The sequence below is a fragment of the Myotis brandtii genome, unplaced genomic scaffold (genome assembly GCF_000412655.1).
Source record: "Myotis brandtii unplaced genomic scaffold, ASM41265v1 scaffold28, whole genome shotgun sequence".
Taxonomy (NCBI): Eukaryota; Metazoa; Chordata; class Mammalia; order Chiroptera; family Vespertilionidae; genus Myotis; species Myotis brandtii.
The window spans coordinates 739,615-759,522 of NW_005360676.1; the positions used below are offsets into that span (position 1 = coordinate 739,615).

At 36.7% G+C, this 19,908-nt stretch overlaps 1 protein-coding gene across 1 annotated transcript in view; it reads left to right on the top strand.

Moving 5' to 3' along the window:
- The window catches only part of ADGRL3 (adhesion G protein-coupled receptor L3), a 765,791-nt gene that overhangs the window by 632,701 nt on the left and 113,182 nt on the right, over nt 1-19,908 (top strand). The window lies entirely within an intron of this gene.

Sequence of the window (19,908 nt, forward strand, 5' to 3'; positions counted from 1 at the left end):
TTTCTTCATGGAGGTGTATGTGAAAAAACTTCATTAATGGGCCAGTTAATATTTAAGTAGCAAGTAATTCAGAAATGACCATCAAGCTCTAGCTGGTTTGGCTCAGTGGATAGAGCGTCCGCCTAGCCACTGAAGGGTCCTGTGTTTGATTAAGGCCAGACACATGCCCAGGTTGCGGGCTCCATCCCCAGTAGGGAGCGTGCAGGAGGCAGCCAATCAATGATTCTCTCTCATCACTGATGTTTCTATCTCTCTCTCCCTCTCAGAAATCAATAAAGAAATATATATTTAAAAATGACCATCAAAATCATGTAAGGCAATAGAAAGCTCAGGGTACTTGGGATATCATGCTTCTATAGCAGAATATTCAACATATGCTGCCATTATCTTACTTTCCCACTCATTGTCAATGTTAATCCCAGAGTAAATGTAATTTTTCATCACATCATGTTGTAGTTTGTTTTTAAGAAAGGTAAAATTCATTCACATATTTATGAGTTCTGTATGAAAAAATAAAATCCTAGAAACAAGCTTTATAGTTCCTTTTACAAGAAAGGAAAGAAGGCAGGAAGGCAGTGTAGGGGCAGAAAAAACATTTCCCTTCTTCCTTTCTAGGTTCTTTGGCTGCCTCATAATTAAATTGACATAAGACAGATTAACAGGAGAAAAAGAATGTTCATTATGTATGCATGGGAGCCCCATGAAGACATGCCACTCAAAGGTAGCCCTGCAGTTGAGGTTTATATGCCATCCTGGGCTAAGCAAAGAGATGGGCCCTGGGGCTTCCACGGGGAGGAGTGGAATCCACAGGAGAATAAGGAGCACAGATGCTTGGTAAACAGATGTTTGCCCTGCCGTGTAGACAAGTCTTTCAGATAAAAAAAGTTATTTCTGTTAATAGCTCTCTTCCTGGTACAGGCTTCCTATCTAAATTCTTTAGGTAGTTAAGGGAGAGGTCAAATTTTTCCTGAGTGCTAGGTCTTGATTGCTCTGAGCTCAAAATAATCCACATGCCAGTGTGAACAACTTGGGGTGGTGTATTCTGTTCCCCTTCGGCAGGAAAGAAGAAAATATATGAAACTATGCACCGATAAACGTTATTCTTTATGTGTAAGTATCATAGTATTTTTATTTTTTTAATATTTTTTTTTACTGATTTCAGAGAGGGAGAGAGAGAGAGAGAGAGAGAGAGAGAGCGAAACATCAATGATGAGACAGATGAGACAGAGTCATTGATCAGCTGCCTCCTGCACACCCCTTAGTGGGGATGGAGCCTGCAATCCAGGCATGTGCCCCGAGCAGGAACCATGACCTTCTGGCTCATAGATCGACGCTCAACCACTGAGCCATGCCGGTCAGGCTGTATCACAACATTTTAAAGGGGAAGGCCAGTTGCATTTATAAAGAGAGGTGCCACAAGATACATATTTCTGGTTCTTGTATTGGCAGTCTAGAAACTAAACCATATCAGTTTAGTCACAATGAGGATATTTTGTGAGAGAGACATTTAAAAGGAAAAATAATAATTTGAATATCAAACAGATATTAGGAAGATAAGCTTTTACTTTATATTTTGTAAAATAGTGAATTTCTGTATATAAGAAACTGTTAAAAGCTTATTTTTCTAAGGTTTTGGGAAAGAAAATTGCTTTTGGAGGTTAATACTCCGTGTATAAGTGACCTATCCTCTTCGTGTATGTAACAGAGAAATGAAAGCATTCTTCAGCACTGAAGGCTAAAGATCATTTTGAGCAATTTTTGGATGGGTTTTATTGCAATCTATGTCATCTCCTCAATGGGACCTTGGAGATAATTAGCCTTTCAGTATTTACATCTATGAAATGCATGGTCATTCAAACACAAATCTCTGATGGAAAATTAATAGCACAGTTTATTCAGTGGCTGATTTCCTGGGGTTATAATTGACTGGCTATGAGTAAATGTTTCAGCTATTGACTAAACATCTTGATAACACCAAATACACACAGAATATTGGTGAAGCAGAAATGCTGTGCTCATTAATACATGGCATTACTTCTGTTTGGTTTAATGTAGATCATTATTGTATGAATTATAGAGTGAACAATACTTTAAACTTTAGTCTATTTGAATGTTAAAGACTTGTTTATGTGTCCTATTGTTTCTATGTTCAGAGCATATTTTGAGCTCTCAATAAAATAGATATGAAACATACTTGAAGCACTTTATGTATTAGATTTACAAATATGTGATTGTTTAGTCATTGAGATTCTTAAAAACATGACCTTTCCACTTGTACAAATAATACTCGTCTAGGGTTGATTTTGACCATCTAAATCCATTTGGTTTTCAATTTTTTAGAGGTACAGTGTCTATTTTATGAATTAGCTAGATCTCTTATCAGTGGGGAGAGGTTCTTGTCCCCCCCGGTTGCTGGTCGGAGTGGGGTTTTTGTGATATCCCAAGAAAAGGAATTTTTTGAAACTTGCATGGGAGGATGAGGTATTGTAGAGAGCTTTACTTCTGTGGACTCAAACCCCTTACTTTTCAACGACCCATTTCCTTTCATTCCGCCAAGGAAGAAGTTTAGCAGAGCTGGAATCAGAGCCACTGTCCAGAGTTCCCACTCCATGTTGGAGCTGGGCCCAATCCAGCATGAGGCTGGCTTAGCTTGTGTTCCCAGCTGCAGTCCACCAGTCCGTTGCATGTGGCGTCTGCAGGGCCACATCACTGTGGAGGAAACGTGAGGGCAAATGCGAGGAAGCAGGAACAAGAGAGCTCCACAACCCACGAGAGTGAATTCCTTTGTTTAGAGGCTTATATATTCCAAAATGTTTGCTGTCTTGCAGTGGCCCTGCCTACTCCAGCCAATCCATGGTCCCAGGCTTGACTGACAGGCAGTTTCCCTGTGTCAGCCTGACTCACTGAGCATGTGCCCATCTTCCCCTTTGTCCACACACACATGTGCCCGTGTGCACACACCTGGTTTCCTTCCTTTCTAACTTCCTTTCTCCTTACTTTCATTCCTTTAGAGGCTTATATATTCCAAAATGTTAGCTGTCTTGCAGTGGCCCTGCCTACTCCAGCCAATCCATGGTCCCAGGCTTGACTGACAGGCAGTTTCCCTGTGTCAGCCTGACTCACTGAGCATGTGCCCATCTTCCCCTTTGTCCACACACACATGTGCCCGTGTGCACACACCTGGTTTCCTTCCTTTCTAACTTCCTTTCTCCTTACTTTCATTCCTATTTTTTTTAAAGGAAGATGGCCTGTGTGTTCTTTAAAGCTTATAAGGTATTTGAAGCAAGCCCTTCTTTAAATTTCAATTTGGAACTATAATTTGCTCATTTTATTTTTATTGATTTTGTTTGTTTTACCTTAATTATACACTAGAAATCTTTCTCCTAGGTACCAGCAGGGCCAAAACAATCTCTGTCTTCAACTGGAAAAATATCACACACTAGTAACAACAAAAATATTCAAGAATTAATAGTTGAGCACATGTGTCCAGTAACCTTATCAGTACTGGGAATACAGTGCACATAACAGGCAAAACTCCTGCTCTCTTTCCTACGGTAAAATTTCTAGTGGCAGAATATAAACAATACACTAAGTATAAGAAATATATGGTATGTGACATGATGATAAATGGTAAGGAGAAAAAACCAAGTGTGGGGATGGGAATATTTTTCTTCTACCCTTCTAGGTTCTTTGCTGGTCTAATAATCAAGTCAAAAAGATTAGCAGTAGAAAAACAAAAGTTTAATAACATGTATATGTCCTGTATATATGGGAGAACCGAGTAACTCACCAAAATGGCTGAAACCATCACCTTAAATACCATGCTCAGCTAAAAGCAATAGGAGAGTCGGTCATGGGAAGTAACCAAGAAAAGCACAGTAGACAAGGACACGGTTTCTATGTAGATTTAAGTAATTGTTTTCTTCATGGGTAAGAGTTTCTAGAGATTGAGTCATCCTTGTCTTCCTGGTACAGAGAAGGAGACACCCTTACAATAGAGAGTTCCTTTATAACTGTAAATGTCTCTTCTACTCAGTTTTCAGAGCTTCTCCTATGTCTGCTGTTTTTTAAAAATAACCAGCTTAAAAAAATTATTATGTTAGAGAAATATATTTTGAGCAACAAATTCTTCTCTCCTACAAAAGCAGGAAATACATCACTGAGGTGATATTTGAGCAAACCTCTAAAGGTGGTGAAGGAGTGAACTATGCAGATATGCAGAAAAAAAATTCTAACAGAAAGAAAGTAAGTTTCTGAGGGGGAACTATGCCTGTGGTGTTCCATGAGGCCAGTGCAGCCAGAGCAGAGTGAAGGAGAAGTGGGCATGACTCTCTGGGGTGACAAGGCCCCAGGTCTGATAGATCATTGCGAGGACAACTTGGTTTTTATTCAGAAAAACAATGTAAACCACTGTAGGTTTCTGACCAGAGGGATGACATGACCTGATAAGTTTAAAAAGTGGAGAGTAGATTATAGCAGGAAAATTAAGGGCTGAAACAGGTTGACCACTTGGAATGGAATATGAGTGTGGGATGCTGAGATAATTATTCACGTTCTGCTTTTTTTTTTTTTAAATGGGACAAATAGGATTTGCTAAGGGATTATATGTGAAGTATCAGAAAGAGCGAACTTAAAATGATAAAAAGTGTTTTGTCTGAACAACGTGAAGGATGAAGCACCATATATTGAGATGCTCTAATTTGTTATCTTATTGGGCAGGGCACAAACATAATTTTATTTGGGGCATGTTAACTTTGAGATTCCTCTTAGATATGCATGCAATCTAGATGTTAAATATGCAGTTAGATATACAAGCTTGAAGTTCAGCTGAAATGTCAGGCCTGAAATAAGCATTTGGTACTGTTCACCTTATGTGGCCTTTACAACCAAGGTTCTAGATGAATTCATCAAGGGAGTGAGTGTAGGGAGAGAAGAGGAAAGAATCTAGGATTGAGCCCCAGGACACTGTCACAGTAAGAGGTCAGGGAGAAGAGGAGAAACCCAAGAGAGGCCCAAGAGCAGCCTTAAGGAAGGAGGAGGACCTGGAGAGGGTGGCTTCCAGGAGTCTGCTCAAGGTCAGGTTTCACAGAGAAGGACGTGATGGCACGTGCTGCTGGATCTGCTCAGAAATGCTGATACAGCTTTTCAAGGATAAAAGTCATGTCAGCTGTTGATTAATTTAAAAATTCCAAGGCCTGGATATCTGTTATTGTATGTACTCTCTAAACATTTTTACCTATTCGTCCCCCTTTTTATGTCTTTAATCCAGACTTACTGTGAACCAAAGTTGCTCCTTGCTCTTTTGACAATGTGCAAATTGAATTATGCCAGTTTTACTCGTGTGCCTTTGGTGTATAAGACAAGAAGGATTCTAGCCTCCATTTATACTGCTACGAAGAAATTAATGAGTATTTTCGAGTTCCTTGTTTGGTCACTTAATTGGCTGTGTGACAAAGAGCTCCGTGGTGCATGTCAAACAACTTTCGGAGTGCTCTAATGATTTGTGCTTTGCTTGACTCGTGATACTCTTCAGTGTGGCCTGTCAGGCTGGCTATACTTGTTAAAGTGGCTAGAATAAATTGGCTAGCAGTGTGCATACAATGTAGTATATTAACTACAGCAACAGGGAGTGCTCTTAGCAGCTCTTTCAAGAGATTTTAATGTTTGCCCATAAGCATCAAAGCCAACCCAAACTTTCATTTAATATAATTAAAAGGACATCTGAAAGTAGTTTGAATCACAGCAGGTTCTAGAGGTTTGGTAACCCTTTGTTAAAACCATGTGAACTTAATATATTTCACAGCTTGAGAAATCTGCACTTGATTTGTGTCAGAAAGAGAGAAAATAGAAATCTGCACCCTGCATGTTTCTTCAGCCCTGAGCCTACTGCTAAAAGACATTGAGATCAAAGAAAGTGACTTCTGTCTACAAATCCAAAGCAGTTTTCTTTAGATCAAGAAGTTATCATTTTCTTCTATAAGTTATAATCGTTAAATGCTGTTATCAGGCATTTGTTGACTCAAAAGTCTATAAAACCATATGTACTGCAAGCATAGTAAATTATACAGGTATTATTTAGGAGTTCGGACAGGTCAGTTTATAAATGTAATGATTCAAATAAATCCAGAGGACAATGACAGATGTTGGTGATAGAAATCCTGCTTTGACGTGCAAGGAAAATCATTCTGGAAATCTCTCAAAATTCCCGTAGTTAATGTGTCAGGCCAGGAAAAGATGGCTGCTTTACAAAGTCATTTATGACTGTCTCTTCTGTTTTGCACATTTCCTATAAATAAACAAATCCTGGCTTCTGTTTGTATATACATGGTTTTTCAAAAGCTTCAGGAAGTAATTTAATGAGGATAAAATAAAAAAGAAAGCCCTTCTGTTTTTTAAATAAAATATTTCATCTAAAACAAAAGTATTTTCTCACTTTTTTTTTACCAGGTGGTATACTCTTCTCTCTTATAAATTCCTGATTAAAGGCTGGATCATTACTTAATTGTAAAACTGTTTATTTAAAATCTATTCAAATGGTCCTTACTTTCTGAACATGAGTTTACCTTCAGAAAAGTTTTAAATACATAGAATATAAATAGATATTATTTCTATGCAAACAAGAGAATATACATCTATTTATTTTGCCATTACTTTAACAGCTTTATGATCACCAGAATTATAGCTAACCAGAATACAAAAAAAGATATTAAAAATAGTATTACAGATGTAAGATCTTGCTTTCTGGAAGTATCATTAACTTTTCTGATACAGGTCAGAAAAGAAATGGAAATTTTAAGGGGTAATTTGCAGCAAAGTAGTTGCCTGATGGCTTGGAACCCAACAAATGATATTTTAGTACCGCTCCCAACAGAGTTATAATTTTGCTATTTTGCCTTATCAAATGTATGAATTTTGTACAGCTGGTAGTAACAAAACATAACTGTGGGCATTTGAACAAACCAGGGCTTTATCCTCACACATAAAAAAGAAATGCAGCCCTAGCTGGTTTGGCTCAGTGGATAGAGTGTCGGCCTGTGGACTGAAGGGTCCCAGGTTCGATTCCAGTCAAGAGCACATGCCTGGGTTTCACGGGCTTGGTCCCCAGTGTGGGGCATACAGGAGGCAGCCAACCAATGAGTCTCTCTTATTGTTGATGTTTCTATCTCTCTCTCCCTCTTTCTTCCTCTTTGAAATCAATAAAAATATCTTATATAATAAAAGGCTAATATGCAAATCAACCGAACAGTGGAATGACCAGTCGCTATGACGTGCACTGACCATCAGGGGGCAGATGCTCAATGCAGGAGCTGCCTCCTGGAGGTCAGTGTACTCCCACAGGGGGAGCGCCACTCAGCCAGAATCCAGGCTCATGGCTTGCTAGCGTAGCCGCGGTGGTGGGAGTCTCTCCTGCCTCTGCAGGGAGTGGGCCTAAGCCATCAGTCAGACATCCCCCAAGGGCTCCTGGACTGTGAGAGGGTGCAGGCCAGGCTGAGGGAAACACGCCCCCCACCCCCCGGACTACATGAATTTCCTGCACTGGGCCTCTAGTATTTAAAAAAAATGCAGACATGACAGTTCAGGATTAGCATGAAAACACATTTAAAAAAAGTTTATATGTTTTTCTGCTCTATTATCTTTAGCACATGGGTCTTCTATCCTCAGTGACAAGATAGCTACTTAGGTTTCAATCATCACTTCATGCTAATCTCTGAGCAGGAAGAAGGAGAATGACAAGTAACCAAAGATGCATCTCTTTTAGAACTTCACAGAAGTCTTACCTAACTACTTCTGACCATATTCCATGGACTATCATTCTGCACAGCTAAACCCTACATTAATAGGTATAGCTTTGCAGCTGGGCATTGTGTCCAGTGGTAAGAGTATGGGACAACTAGCATTCGTACATGCAACCAGAAATACTTTTTTCTTATTTAATGATACAGATAGATATCTTCATCCAGGTTTGATGTACTAACGTACCATAGATAGATTTATGCCGTAGGGTTACATTTGAACCCTATGTACAGATTAATATTGTTTGTAATTATTCAGTTAGTTATAGTCTGAGGGCAATCATTTTGCTTAAAGAATTAAAAAATATATATTTCAAATCATTCTCAGAAAGCATTTTTACACGGTTTAAAATCTAGAAAGTAGGGAAACTGCATTACTAACTCTGGGGTATGTCACTGACATTGTGCTGTGTCTGTGTGGCGTTCCCTTGGAGATCCATAGTGCAACTTTACATCGTACTTCTCTCCTGGTCATTCAGCTTCCTCCTTCAAAGCAATCATTATCAGCCTCTTAAATATCCTACCAGGGAAAACCTTTTTAAGTCAATCCCATGTTTTTGTAATGTTTCTTTATAAGTTTTCCCATATAATCACAAGGTAGTGTTGTTCTTCTTGCCTAGAAAAACACACACAAAACTTTGGGATTAGCTAGTGGCAAATAAGGTATCATTGTACTACTGAAAAGAACCAACATGTAGAGCTGATCACAAGGTAGACTGTATCATGGTTTATATCAACAAAACATCAGTAGGAAACCCATTGAGTAAACTGCTGCACCAAAAAATAGAATACTCAAGCCACAGGGAGAATGAGGTAGATCTTGACTTAGAAAGATGGGTGTGATATATTATGAAGTAAAAACAAACAAGCAAGCAAAAATCAACAGTGAACAGCATCATTATAGTGATGGCATTTGTTTGTGTGTCTGTGTAAATATTTACCAGTCTGGAGGGAATACAACAAACTGTCAAAGTGATTCTTTTTGGTTGAGGTGGGAGTTATTGTTCCATATGTAGATTTTCAGGTTTTAATTTATATACTTCTTTTTTTTTAACTCTTTATAAGCATTTCCTTTTTATTTTTTTACTAAAGAATATGTTTGGAACAGTTTTAGAGTTACAGAAAAATTGACTGAAAAGTAGAGAAAATTCTCGTATATCCCCCCTATACATACAATTCTCTCAATTATTAATATCTTACATTCATATTTACATTTATTACAATTTATTTTATTTATTATAATTAATATTATGGTGTGCATTTATTGCAATTAATCAATATTGATATATTATTATTAGTTAAAAGTGCATAGTTTAATTCAGGTTTCCTTATTTTTACCTAAGTCCTTTTTCTGCTTTAGGATCCTAACCAGGATATCACATTGATTACATATACATAATATTACAATCGTCATGTCTCCTTAGGCTCCTCTAGGTGTGATAGTTTTTCTAACTTCCCTACAAGCTTATCCTTTTTAATGTCAGGAAAATATACTTTCCGTTAAAAAAATAATTAACCTCTATACTTTAAGAAGAACATAGAAATGTTCTTTGATTCACTGACATACTTCATGCACTGTTCAAGGTGCACCAATTCAGGGGTGAAGACAGAAAGGCTTTCTACTCTTGCAGAACTCACATCCTAGTTCAGCAAACTGGAAATAGATAGTAAATCAATCAAACTAATAAAATAAAATAATGGCAGAAATGAAAATAGAGTCATGTGAGTTCAAGCAACTAGTTGGTTACTTTAGATTGTGTTTATCAGGGAAGATGTGCCTAGCTGAGTCTGGGCATTACGGGATCAGCCATGTGCCTATCTGCAGAAAAGCATTCCGGGATCAGAGGTTGCCCAGACCATAGGCGGTCAGCTGAGGAGGAGTGGTTGGAGAGTTCTGAAAATAGAAAGAAAGCCAGTGTCCTGAAGCAATCGGTTTAAGGAGGATACAAGGATAGGAAAACTATGGAAAGGAGTCAAGATTCTGAATGCCATTAAAGAACTTTAACTAGGGAAATGACATATTCTTGCAAGATTATTTTGGTTGCAAGCTTAGTTTTCCTCTGATATCCATTCTTACAGCGTCAGCTATCACCTTCATGTAGGTGATGCTCAAAAAAACATTAACCAGCTTCTTTACATATTTAGAAATTCTTCTGTTAATTCTCCCTACTGCTGAATAATGTTTTAAAAATGCAAGTCTGATCATGACGTAACCCCACTCAAAGACTCTCCGTTACTCTCTTTTTCCCTTAAGAAAACATTTCCTTTTTTGGACTATAGTGTTTGAGAGTTTGACTCTTTTTTGTTGATTTCCCACACTTTTAACCATTGCCTCCCACATCCTTGGATTTTATACTCCCAAACCACGTAAGTACTGGCAGTTCAGATTAAGTAATATCTTTTGCTTAAATTACTTCTAGATTTTTTTCTCCTTTCTGATCCTTTAATCTCAGTAATTTTGACTTAATCTGTCATCACCCACTTTATATGTCAGTTACTCTAAGGAAGCACTCTTAGTCCCAGTTAGTCTGGATAAATGCCCTCTTATGTGAACTTACAACACCCTCAGTTTTCCTTTTATTATAGCAATTATCAAACTATTTTAATATCTCTTCACTTTTCTATCTCTGAGCTCCTTGGGAAGGAACAGTGCTACTTTTATTTCTATATCCTCAAGACCTTTTAAATTGTACTTTGCAATACAAAGTGACTTCTAAACATTTACCATTTACAGGCTTGCATTCTCATTGCCTACTGGTATGTCCATTGCAGTAGAAATCCTCAAAACATGTCTATGCTCACTATTGCCAATCCCTCTCCCATTTTCCCTTAAATTCGCCTCACCAGTATTTTGCCCCCACCACTTTACTGCAACTGCACTTGTTGAGGTCATTAATGACATCATGCTGCTAAACTCAGGAGTCGGTTGTCAATCCATTTTATTGACCAGTAAGAAGCATCTGACAGTTGTTTACCCCTCTTCCTTGATACAACTCATTCTCTTGATTTTCCTTCTATTTTGATGCTTTTTTCCAGCCTCCTCTGCTGGTTCCTTCTCTGCTCCCAAACCCTTAAGGTTGGAGTGCCCTCTAGCTCAATGGTTAACCCTCTTGTTATCTCTTTGTACAGTCACTCCCTTGGTGATCTCACCACCTGTTTGCCTGTGACCCACTCATTTTATCTCTAGAACAGACCACTCTCCTGAACTCCTAAATTAATTTTCAAGCTAACTTCTCAACATCTTTGTTTTATTGTCTAATAGGCAACCCAAACATTCCATGGCCATAACTGAATTTCTAATCTCCACCCGCAAAGTTGTTTTACATGCAGTCTTCACCTACTCAGTTAATGTGTTTCATCCCTACCCTAGTTTATTTTTGTTTGATCCAAAGGTGGCCTCCTTTGGATGTGGAGCATGCAAAGCATGTGCTCACTTGGCAACTTTTATTCAGTTCAATCTGATTGGAATAGCTGCTCCACATATCTGCATGGCTAACTCCCTCAACAACTTTGTCTTTTCTGAACTGTTATCTTTTCATTGAGGCTCACCTGGATTATCTTACATGAAATCATGGGCCACCTTCTCCCCAACCCTTCCCCCGACTCTAGATCTCTCTATCACGCCTTCTTAAATTTTATTTTACATGGTACTTAGCTTCTATCTATCATCTCTTTATCTATCTATCTATCTATCTATCTATCTATCTATCATCTATCTCTCTATCATCTAGCTGTCTATCTAGCTAGCTAGCTATCATCTGTCTATTTTTTAATTTCCTTGCCAGAATGTTTAGTTTTAGGATTTATTTTTCTCACCTTTGTTTAAATTGTATCCTAAGTGTTTAAAACAATGTTGGCACATATTCAAAAAATAAAAACACCAAAAAGACATATTAAATGAAAAAAATGTCCTACTTCATAGTAAAGATACATAACACTGAAATGATTATCCTTCAAAAGCAACTTTTCTGTGGTTTTTCTCTTTATTTTACAATCATTCTACCAGTTACCCAGAAAAAAAAATCTGGTGTTATTATTATTTAAAGAAGAAGGGCTTTTGGGACGCTTTTATGTTTGAGTTCATTTGGAAACTGGTGGAAACCCTTTTCCTGTGACTTCTGTAATACTATGCTGTTGTTCTAGCTACTTTTTCTTCATCTCAGTTGTCAACCGTTCTTTCTGCATTTTCTCTCCTATTGTTAGCATTTCTGGGTCATCAATTCTTCTCCCTGTACTCAGTTTATCTGGAAAATGTCAGACATATCAATGGCTTTAATAAGCTTACATAAATTTATGATGCCTAAAGCTCAATGTCAGATATTTGAGTAACCTGAAGGCAGAAGGGGTTAAGAACATTACCCCAAAATATGCTACTTTGGCACATTGATTATTTTGAGATGAAGTCCATTGAGAAACAGTAGATATTCTCCCTCTTTCCGTCTAAAAGCAGATCATAAAATTTCCCACATATCAGCAAGAAAAGAACATTCTTATCACCAGAGACAGGCAGTCAAAGCCAAAATGGATCTTTGAAAACAAACATACTAAAATAACTCTTATCTTCCATTTGATTCCCCTATGTATTTTCTAGTCACTTTCCCACAATTTACTGCTGCTAGAAGCTTAAACCTTTTTTATTTATCTTGCCACTTCACAATCTGTCACTCTTTGTTTTAAAAAGTATATAAGCTATCAGTCCAACCCGATTCTTCAGGTCTTCATTTTTCCTGTGAAGGTTCCTGTGTGTACATAAAAAATTAAATAAAATGTTTGTGCTTTTCTCCTGTTAATGTATCAGATGTCAGCTTAATTCTCAGGCCCAGTCACAGAACATAACAAGGAAAAGGTCAGGTTTTTCCTCCCCAACAAGGCTTATCTAGGCCTTTGTAATCGGCACCCTTCAAGTCCTTTGCATTCAAAATAGGCACTCTGAATTCATCATGTTCAGCACCCTCTTCCCCCACATGCACTTATACTGTCTACCTTTTAATGAATGGAAGTTTGCTCCTCTTCCTTTATTCCCATTTTAAGTGTCACCTTATTGCCTATTTCCAAATTCTGTGCACCATACTTTTTTATTGCTCTCCCCAACTGACTTTAATTAATCAACAAATCATTTTAAATATCTTTGGAATATCAAATTTCTCCATCTGCAGAGCCAGAATGCATGGGTTTTAACCCTGGCTCTGCCTTATGTTAGCTAATTACCCTTTAGCAAATTACTTCTCTGTGTCTCAATTTTCTCACTGCAAGATGAGGATAATAATCATATCTACCTCATTGAGTTATTGTCAAAATTAAAGGAATTGATGCATAGAAAACATTCAGATGAGAGTCTGGAACACACTCAATAAAAATTAGCCATTATAGCATATCACTTCCCTACTTTTAATTTTCAGTGACTTGTTACCTTTAAGAATTGCAAGTATCTTACTTAACATGGCTTGAAAGCCTCTTTGAAAATTAGCTTTCACTCACTAATCTAGCCATTGAACCCTTTGCACTCTTTGCTCTTCCATAAGGAATTGTTTTCAATTCCTCTGAGGTGCCTATTGTCTCTCACTGCTGTACCTATAAGCACATGATCTACCCCTTGATTGTCTAGGGTCATGTGGAATTTAAGCTTGGAATTATACCTCATGAGCCTTTCCAATACAGAGCTTGAACCCTGTGTTTCCACTATTATAAAGCCTGTCATGTTGTATCTTAATTATTTGTGTAATTGTCTGGCTTCTCTATATTGTCATCATTTTGAGGGAGAAAGAATGTATCTATCTTTCAGCATTCCAATTGAAAACACTTTGTTAGTATTTGTTGAATGAATGTTGAATTAGCAAGAGGTTTGAATCAAGTTTATAGCTCCATTTAATTCCTGTAACACAATATAGATTTATTTGGCAGCATTCAATCAATTTAAATCTACATGAGATTTATAAAATAAACCAATTACAGCTTGCTGAAAATAATACATTTTTAAACAACAAGAGGTCTCTTGAAGAGACAGAGTGTTTTCTGTGAAATTTTACTTTTATCTTGTTCCACTGTTAAAGGTTCTTCTTATCATGTTAAGGTCAGTTGTATCTAATTTTAATTAAGACTTGAAAATGCCAATACTTCACTGTAATATAAAAGGGAGTTCAGAGATTAGTAGTTTTTAGATGCTTAATAATGTTAAATGACAATGATTATAAAAGGAACCTTAGGTTTATTGATCAGATGTGTAAATATCAGTCACTCAACTTGACTTCTAATAAAAAACCTGCAAGTTCAAAACTGTTTTAAAGACTCTTCCAACACTTGACCTTTAAAATTTTTATTTGAATCAATATCTAAACATAAGTACACTGTGCCTATTCAGTAATGATTTTAAACGTGTGCTCTATTTTATTTTATCCTCAACAGATAAACTTCATATCAAGAATTAAAAAAATGAAGAATAAAAGAAAAGTTGTTTTTACTTTTTCAAATTATAACTAAATATAAACTATATATAAATATAGTCAGAAAATAGGAGATGAGAGCAGAGGACACCTGAAAACTTATTTTTCTTTTTCTACATATGCTGAGATTTTTATCATGAAGAAAAATATTTAATAGCACTGTATATAAAATATATAGTAAAACTAAAAACAATGTTCAGCAAAATGATTTCAGTATATATTGTTAAAGAAATATTGCGTTCTGGAGAATACATCAAAAAACAAAGATGTGGAAATAAAGAGTAAAATAAAATTTCTAGGCAGTGTTCAAAAGAATGCTAGCAATCTATTATTTAAATTTACCTACTCATATGAAATCATTGCTCTTTACTTTCTAATAGGCTGCCTAATAATACTTTGCATATTTATAAAATTTTGTTTTGTTTTAACACATAAGAATGTTAAAAAATGAACTTATATAGAATTTATTTCCCAATTTGTTATTTTTCTTGGCTTCATAAATCAGCTCTCCAATCATTCTTTGATATGTTTTTAGAGGAAATTTTGCTTTAAAAGAGCTGTAAACATATAACTACTTTGCATAAAAATTTTTAATGACAGTACATTTTCTATAGTAACGCCCCAAATTCTATCATACTGAAGTTCTTCAAAGATCTGGCTTCTACCTACCATTTTTTCTACCATATTCACACGCTTTCTGTGAATCATACATTTTCCTTATCCGAAACCCTACTCAGGTTCTATCCTTTTTTTAAATCTTCAACTTGCTTTTTATATCCTTTAGCCTCAAATTTCCTCATCATAATCAAGGCAAGTTTATTCATCTCTTAGGGTCTAACTCAACACCTCTGGGATCTTTTTTTCATCCTCTTCAGCAAGAATTTCTCTTTTGTTCCATTTGCAGTAAGTTTAGAGCTCTATTTTGTGCTGATCTGTGGCCCTTCGGCAAACTGAGAGTACACTGTACGTTTTCCATCTCTTTTCATCAAAGGGTGAATTCCCTAGTTCTTTGCATAGCATACATATCTTACATATTTAATAAAACCTCATTGAATTATATTGAAAGTGAGCTTTGATACACTTAACATTTTGGAATATATTGTTATGCAGAGTGGTCCACATTAACTACAGTAATGTGTGGTTCTGCTTTTCTCCTTGAACTCTGGTTGTCTCCTTAATTCCCTCTAATTAGCTTGCTATCTTCCCATACCGTGGTGGTGTATCTGAGCACTTTAGTCTTTCAGAAGACTTCTTAGGAGACCTGGCAAAAAGTTCCAGGTCTAGAAGAGGATGCTTTCAATTTTCCTATTGTATATAAGGCCATTAATGATTTGATAGTAAATGTAGGTTATCTGTTTAGTGGGCATTTATTGAATATCCAAAATATCTTCAGGCACTAAAATTTCCCCAGGGAAAACACAAATGAACAAGATCTCTTCCCTGTGAACATCATGGTCTAGTCCCATGGTCGGCAAACTGTGGCTCGTGAGCCACATGCGGCTCTTTGGCCCCTTGAGTGTGGCTCTTCCTAAGCCTTAGGAGTACCCTAATTAAGTTAATAACAATGTACCTACCTATATAGTTTAAGTTTAAAAAATTTGGCTCTCAAAAGAAATTTCAATCGTTGTACTGTTGATATTTGGCTCTGTTGACTAATGAGTTTGCTGACCACTGGTAGTCAAAAGCCAGACTTTTCTTGAAGGACAGATCTAAAATAGTCATTTGATAAATAAATATATGGCACTTGCCCTAACCGATTTGGCTCAGTGGTCCCAGGTTCAATTCTGGTCAAGGGCATGTACCTTGGTTGTGGGCACATCCTCAGTAGGGAGTGTGCAGGAGGCAGCTGATCGATGTTTCTCTCTCATCGATGTTTCTAACTCTCTATCCCTCTCCCCTCCTCTCTGTAAAAAATCAATAAAATATATTTTAAAAAATAAATATATGATACTTCAGGTAATAATACATGGTACAGAGAAAACAAACCAAGTGATAGATTTAATAGTGGGGGGATTCTTTTTAGATATACCGATAATGGAAGGCCTTATTGAGCAGTTGTTAACTTGAGCTAAAACCTGGATGAGCTTATGATTAAAAAGCTCGTCTTTAGAAAAATTCAACAGTGGTAAAGTTATGTATCTTTTCACAAGGCATTCATTTGATTTGGATCTTACGTTTGTTGGTTTTCAAGTGAAGGGCCAGGGATAGGTGAGTCCCCAGGTGATCCTGCGTTCCTCGTGTGAGATGTACTGCTCTCCTGGGTAGGAAGTGACATTGATGTTTCTCACCATAGATCCTTGTATGTATTTTTGCAAAGGCCTCCCAGCCTATTTCACAAGCACATGCTCTTTGAATAATGACAACAGTTGTATTGGGGAAGATATTTAGCTAGTTTTCTCCACAAATGTTTCACAATAGTTATAACAAATAACTAAATCCTCCCCCTTTTGAAATATGTACAGTGAGGTTATATAGTTTACAATGATTTAACAAACATACAATTATATGAGTAAAACTAGTCAAATGATTTGCTTAAGATCTGAATAATTATAAGAGGTCCAATAATGTTGTGTAAAGCAAAAATATGCCCAGAAGGATATGGTGTGTCCATGATTTTGGTTTGAATTGAAGTGATTTTTGACACTTTCTAATTTATATTTGATTTTTAGAAACAGTCAAAAGTCACTTTAGAGTCTAGTCAATAAACCATATCATGAGAATAGTATAATAGTGGATGTCCCTATCTAGCCTCATATTGAAACATAATGAAACTAATTTTCTTGTGTAGTTGACACTTCGTTGATTTGTTAAAAAACATAAATTTGTCCGAAGGCACACTGACTTTGGTGGCAGAAGTAGAATGCAAATTTCCAGCATCCATTTCCTATTTAGTTGCTGGTAATTTCTAAAAGATAATGAGCCCTGGCCCAGTAATTCAGTTGGTTAGAGCATTGTCCTAGTATGTCACGGTTGCGGGTTTGATTCCCCATAAGGGCACATACAAGAATCATCAATGAATGCATAAGTAAGTGGAGCAACAAATTGATGTTTCTCTCTCTCTCTCTCTTGCTTTCCTCGCTCTTTCTCTCTCTCCCTCTCTCTCTCTCTCTCTCTCTGTCTCTCCCCCCCCCACTTCCTCTGTCTGTCTCTAAAAGCAATAAGTAAAAAAATATTTAAAGAGATAATAAAGTGAGTTAGTATTTAGTTTCTGGCAAGGACATTGTTAATTAAATTTACTTCTCAAAATTTTAGGTTATTTCAATCTGTAAGTGTCCAAACCATTAGGTGACTTTTTCCCTCAGATCAACACATTGAGAATATACATTTATTTAAGATAAATTCTGGACTGATCTTATTTTCTTCCAAATTTAGAATGTAAATTTTAGGTCAGAAAAATATAACAGCAAAGAGAAATCAGTGAGAGTTGTTAAACATTAAAATGATGTCCCAGTACCTCACTTTAAATTTCTTGAACATTTTCCATTCAACTTGGTTCTACATATAGTTAGACCAGCGGTTCTCAACCTGTGGGTCCCAACCCCTTTGGCGGTCAAACGACCCTTTCACAGGGGTTGCCTAAGACCATCCTGCATATCAGATATTTACATTACGATTCATAGCAGTAGCAACATTACAGTTATGAAGTAGCAATGAAAATAATTTTATGGTTGGGTCACAACCTGAGGAACTGTATTTAAAGGGCCAGAAGTTTGAGAATCACTGAGTTAGACTCATGTCTTCATAACCAAATAAAATTAAAATTAACCTGTTTTTAAAGAGATGGTGTTCACCTTATAAAAGCTATGTAAATGACTAGTTTGACAAAATGTTTTTTGATCAGAGATCATCATTTGTAGGTAAAAATTTATAAATGTATAGGAAAACAAAATATAAATATCCTTTTACCATTGATGAGTTGTGACTATTTAATTGGCCTTCATAAAATTGGTAACCGGGACATGTCAGCAATCGTTGGAAAACTTAAGCAAATTGTATTAATTATAATGTTATTAAGATTTACTTACTTAAGGGGTATCACTTGCAGAAAACAGGTTAGTTTGTTCAAGCCTTTTGAACACACATTACAAACTATTTAATACGTATGTTGCTATACCCTCCCATTCTCTGAGTTGATCAGAGTTGTGTCCTTTTCTTTAGTTTTTTAATTTAAAAAATGAAAAGTAATAAAGGCCAGAATAGAAATATTATTATCTTCAGAGAAATATTCCCTAGGGTGAGGTTAAAATGAATCAGTGTAGGATTATTGACTAATGTTAAAATGGCTGCTCCTGAAAGAACAGGCATAACTCCTGTTGCATGTGGGATTTTCAGAGCATTTCTAATTAATTCAGAGGATCATCCAATCCCAGAGAGAATACTTCCTTGCACTACAGAGTGGTGTTCTCTATTTGGCTTTAGAAAATACTGAACTTCTGTTTGTTTGTTTCTGTTCTATCTGGCACCACCTATCTGGCATATCCTGTTGGTGTTGGCGTTAGAGAACTTCCTGGAAAGCAGGTCATTTTGTTGTGATCTGGAGATGCTTTTGTCTGGCTTCCAGGTCGTGTTTTAAACTCAGAACAAATGACAGAGCTAAGCACACTAGGTGAAAATTCCCCTTCCTTAGACTCATGAGAAAAAAAATTTTTTTTTTAATGATGCAAAGTACTCACGTAGGACTATTACATAAAAGTCTAGTGAAATAGATTTTTGGCCAGAACTTGGAATAGCTGGGAAGAATATCAAGAAAAGCAACTTTTATCAAAAGGCAAATGAGTTTTTGAAGCTGGTGTTAATTGGCAGCCAAGGTGTTTCATTATGAAGCTGAATGTTTAACAGTTGTTCCTTGGTTACTATGAAAACCCAAGCCAGCGGAACACACTGCAGTGTATCAGTGTCTGTTTCTCCAATCTCTCCCAGCCCCTCTACGAACTTGTCAATAATGGGAGGCCTGTTTTAAAGCTCCTGTGTGCTGCCTAGAAAGTGCTTGTGTTGGCTGTTTATTCAACTTTTATTTCTGGAAAAGATGGGTATTTCATAATCAAAGGCTTCAGGGAGGATCACTTTCAAACTTCAGATGTTGTATTTTTCTATTTTGCAATCCTCTATGTTTGAATGAAACCTTAAGAAGATCTTACTGGGAGGACTGTTTTTTCTTTGTAACCTAGAGCATAAAGCTAACCACAGGAAATATACAAGTTATAACTACAGAGGTGATTCTTTTGGATAAAGCCATGTGAAATGTGGTGCTTTATCTCTATGTGTGAGTGTACCTACCGCTGCTTTTTTTAAGGAAAAACACCTGAGGGCCCTACGTAGCAAGTTCCCACTGTTTATTCCCCTGCCCAACAGTAAACAGTGTGAAGGTTTCTCTCCACACATAACAGAGCCAAAGCCCCTGGGAGTATGTATACTTTGATATTTTCCTCATTCTGACATTTTACCAGCTGGCTAAGAAAAAAATTGATTTGCTCAGTGAGGCCTCGACCTATAGGCAACACATTCTTTTATTGGCCTATCTATAGGCATCCTCTTAATTTCTACTGTGTTCAGCATCTAGTTTTATGGTGATGTATAGAAAAAATAATTGTTTTCTGTGGGTGATGTGATACAGGTGTTGGTTTAAATTACTTGCCAACAGTTCACCAGCCAAATAATTTAAAGTCTTCTTGAAG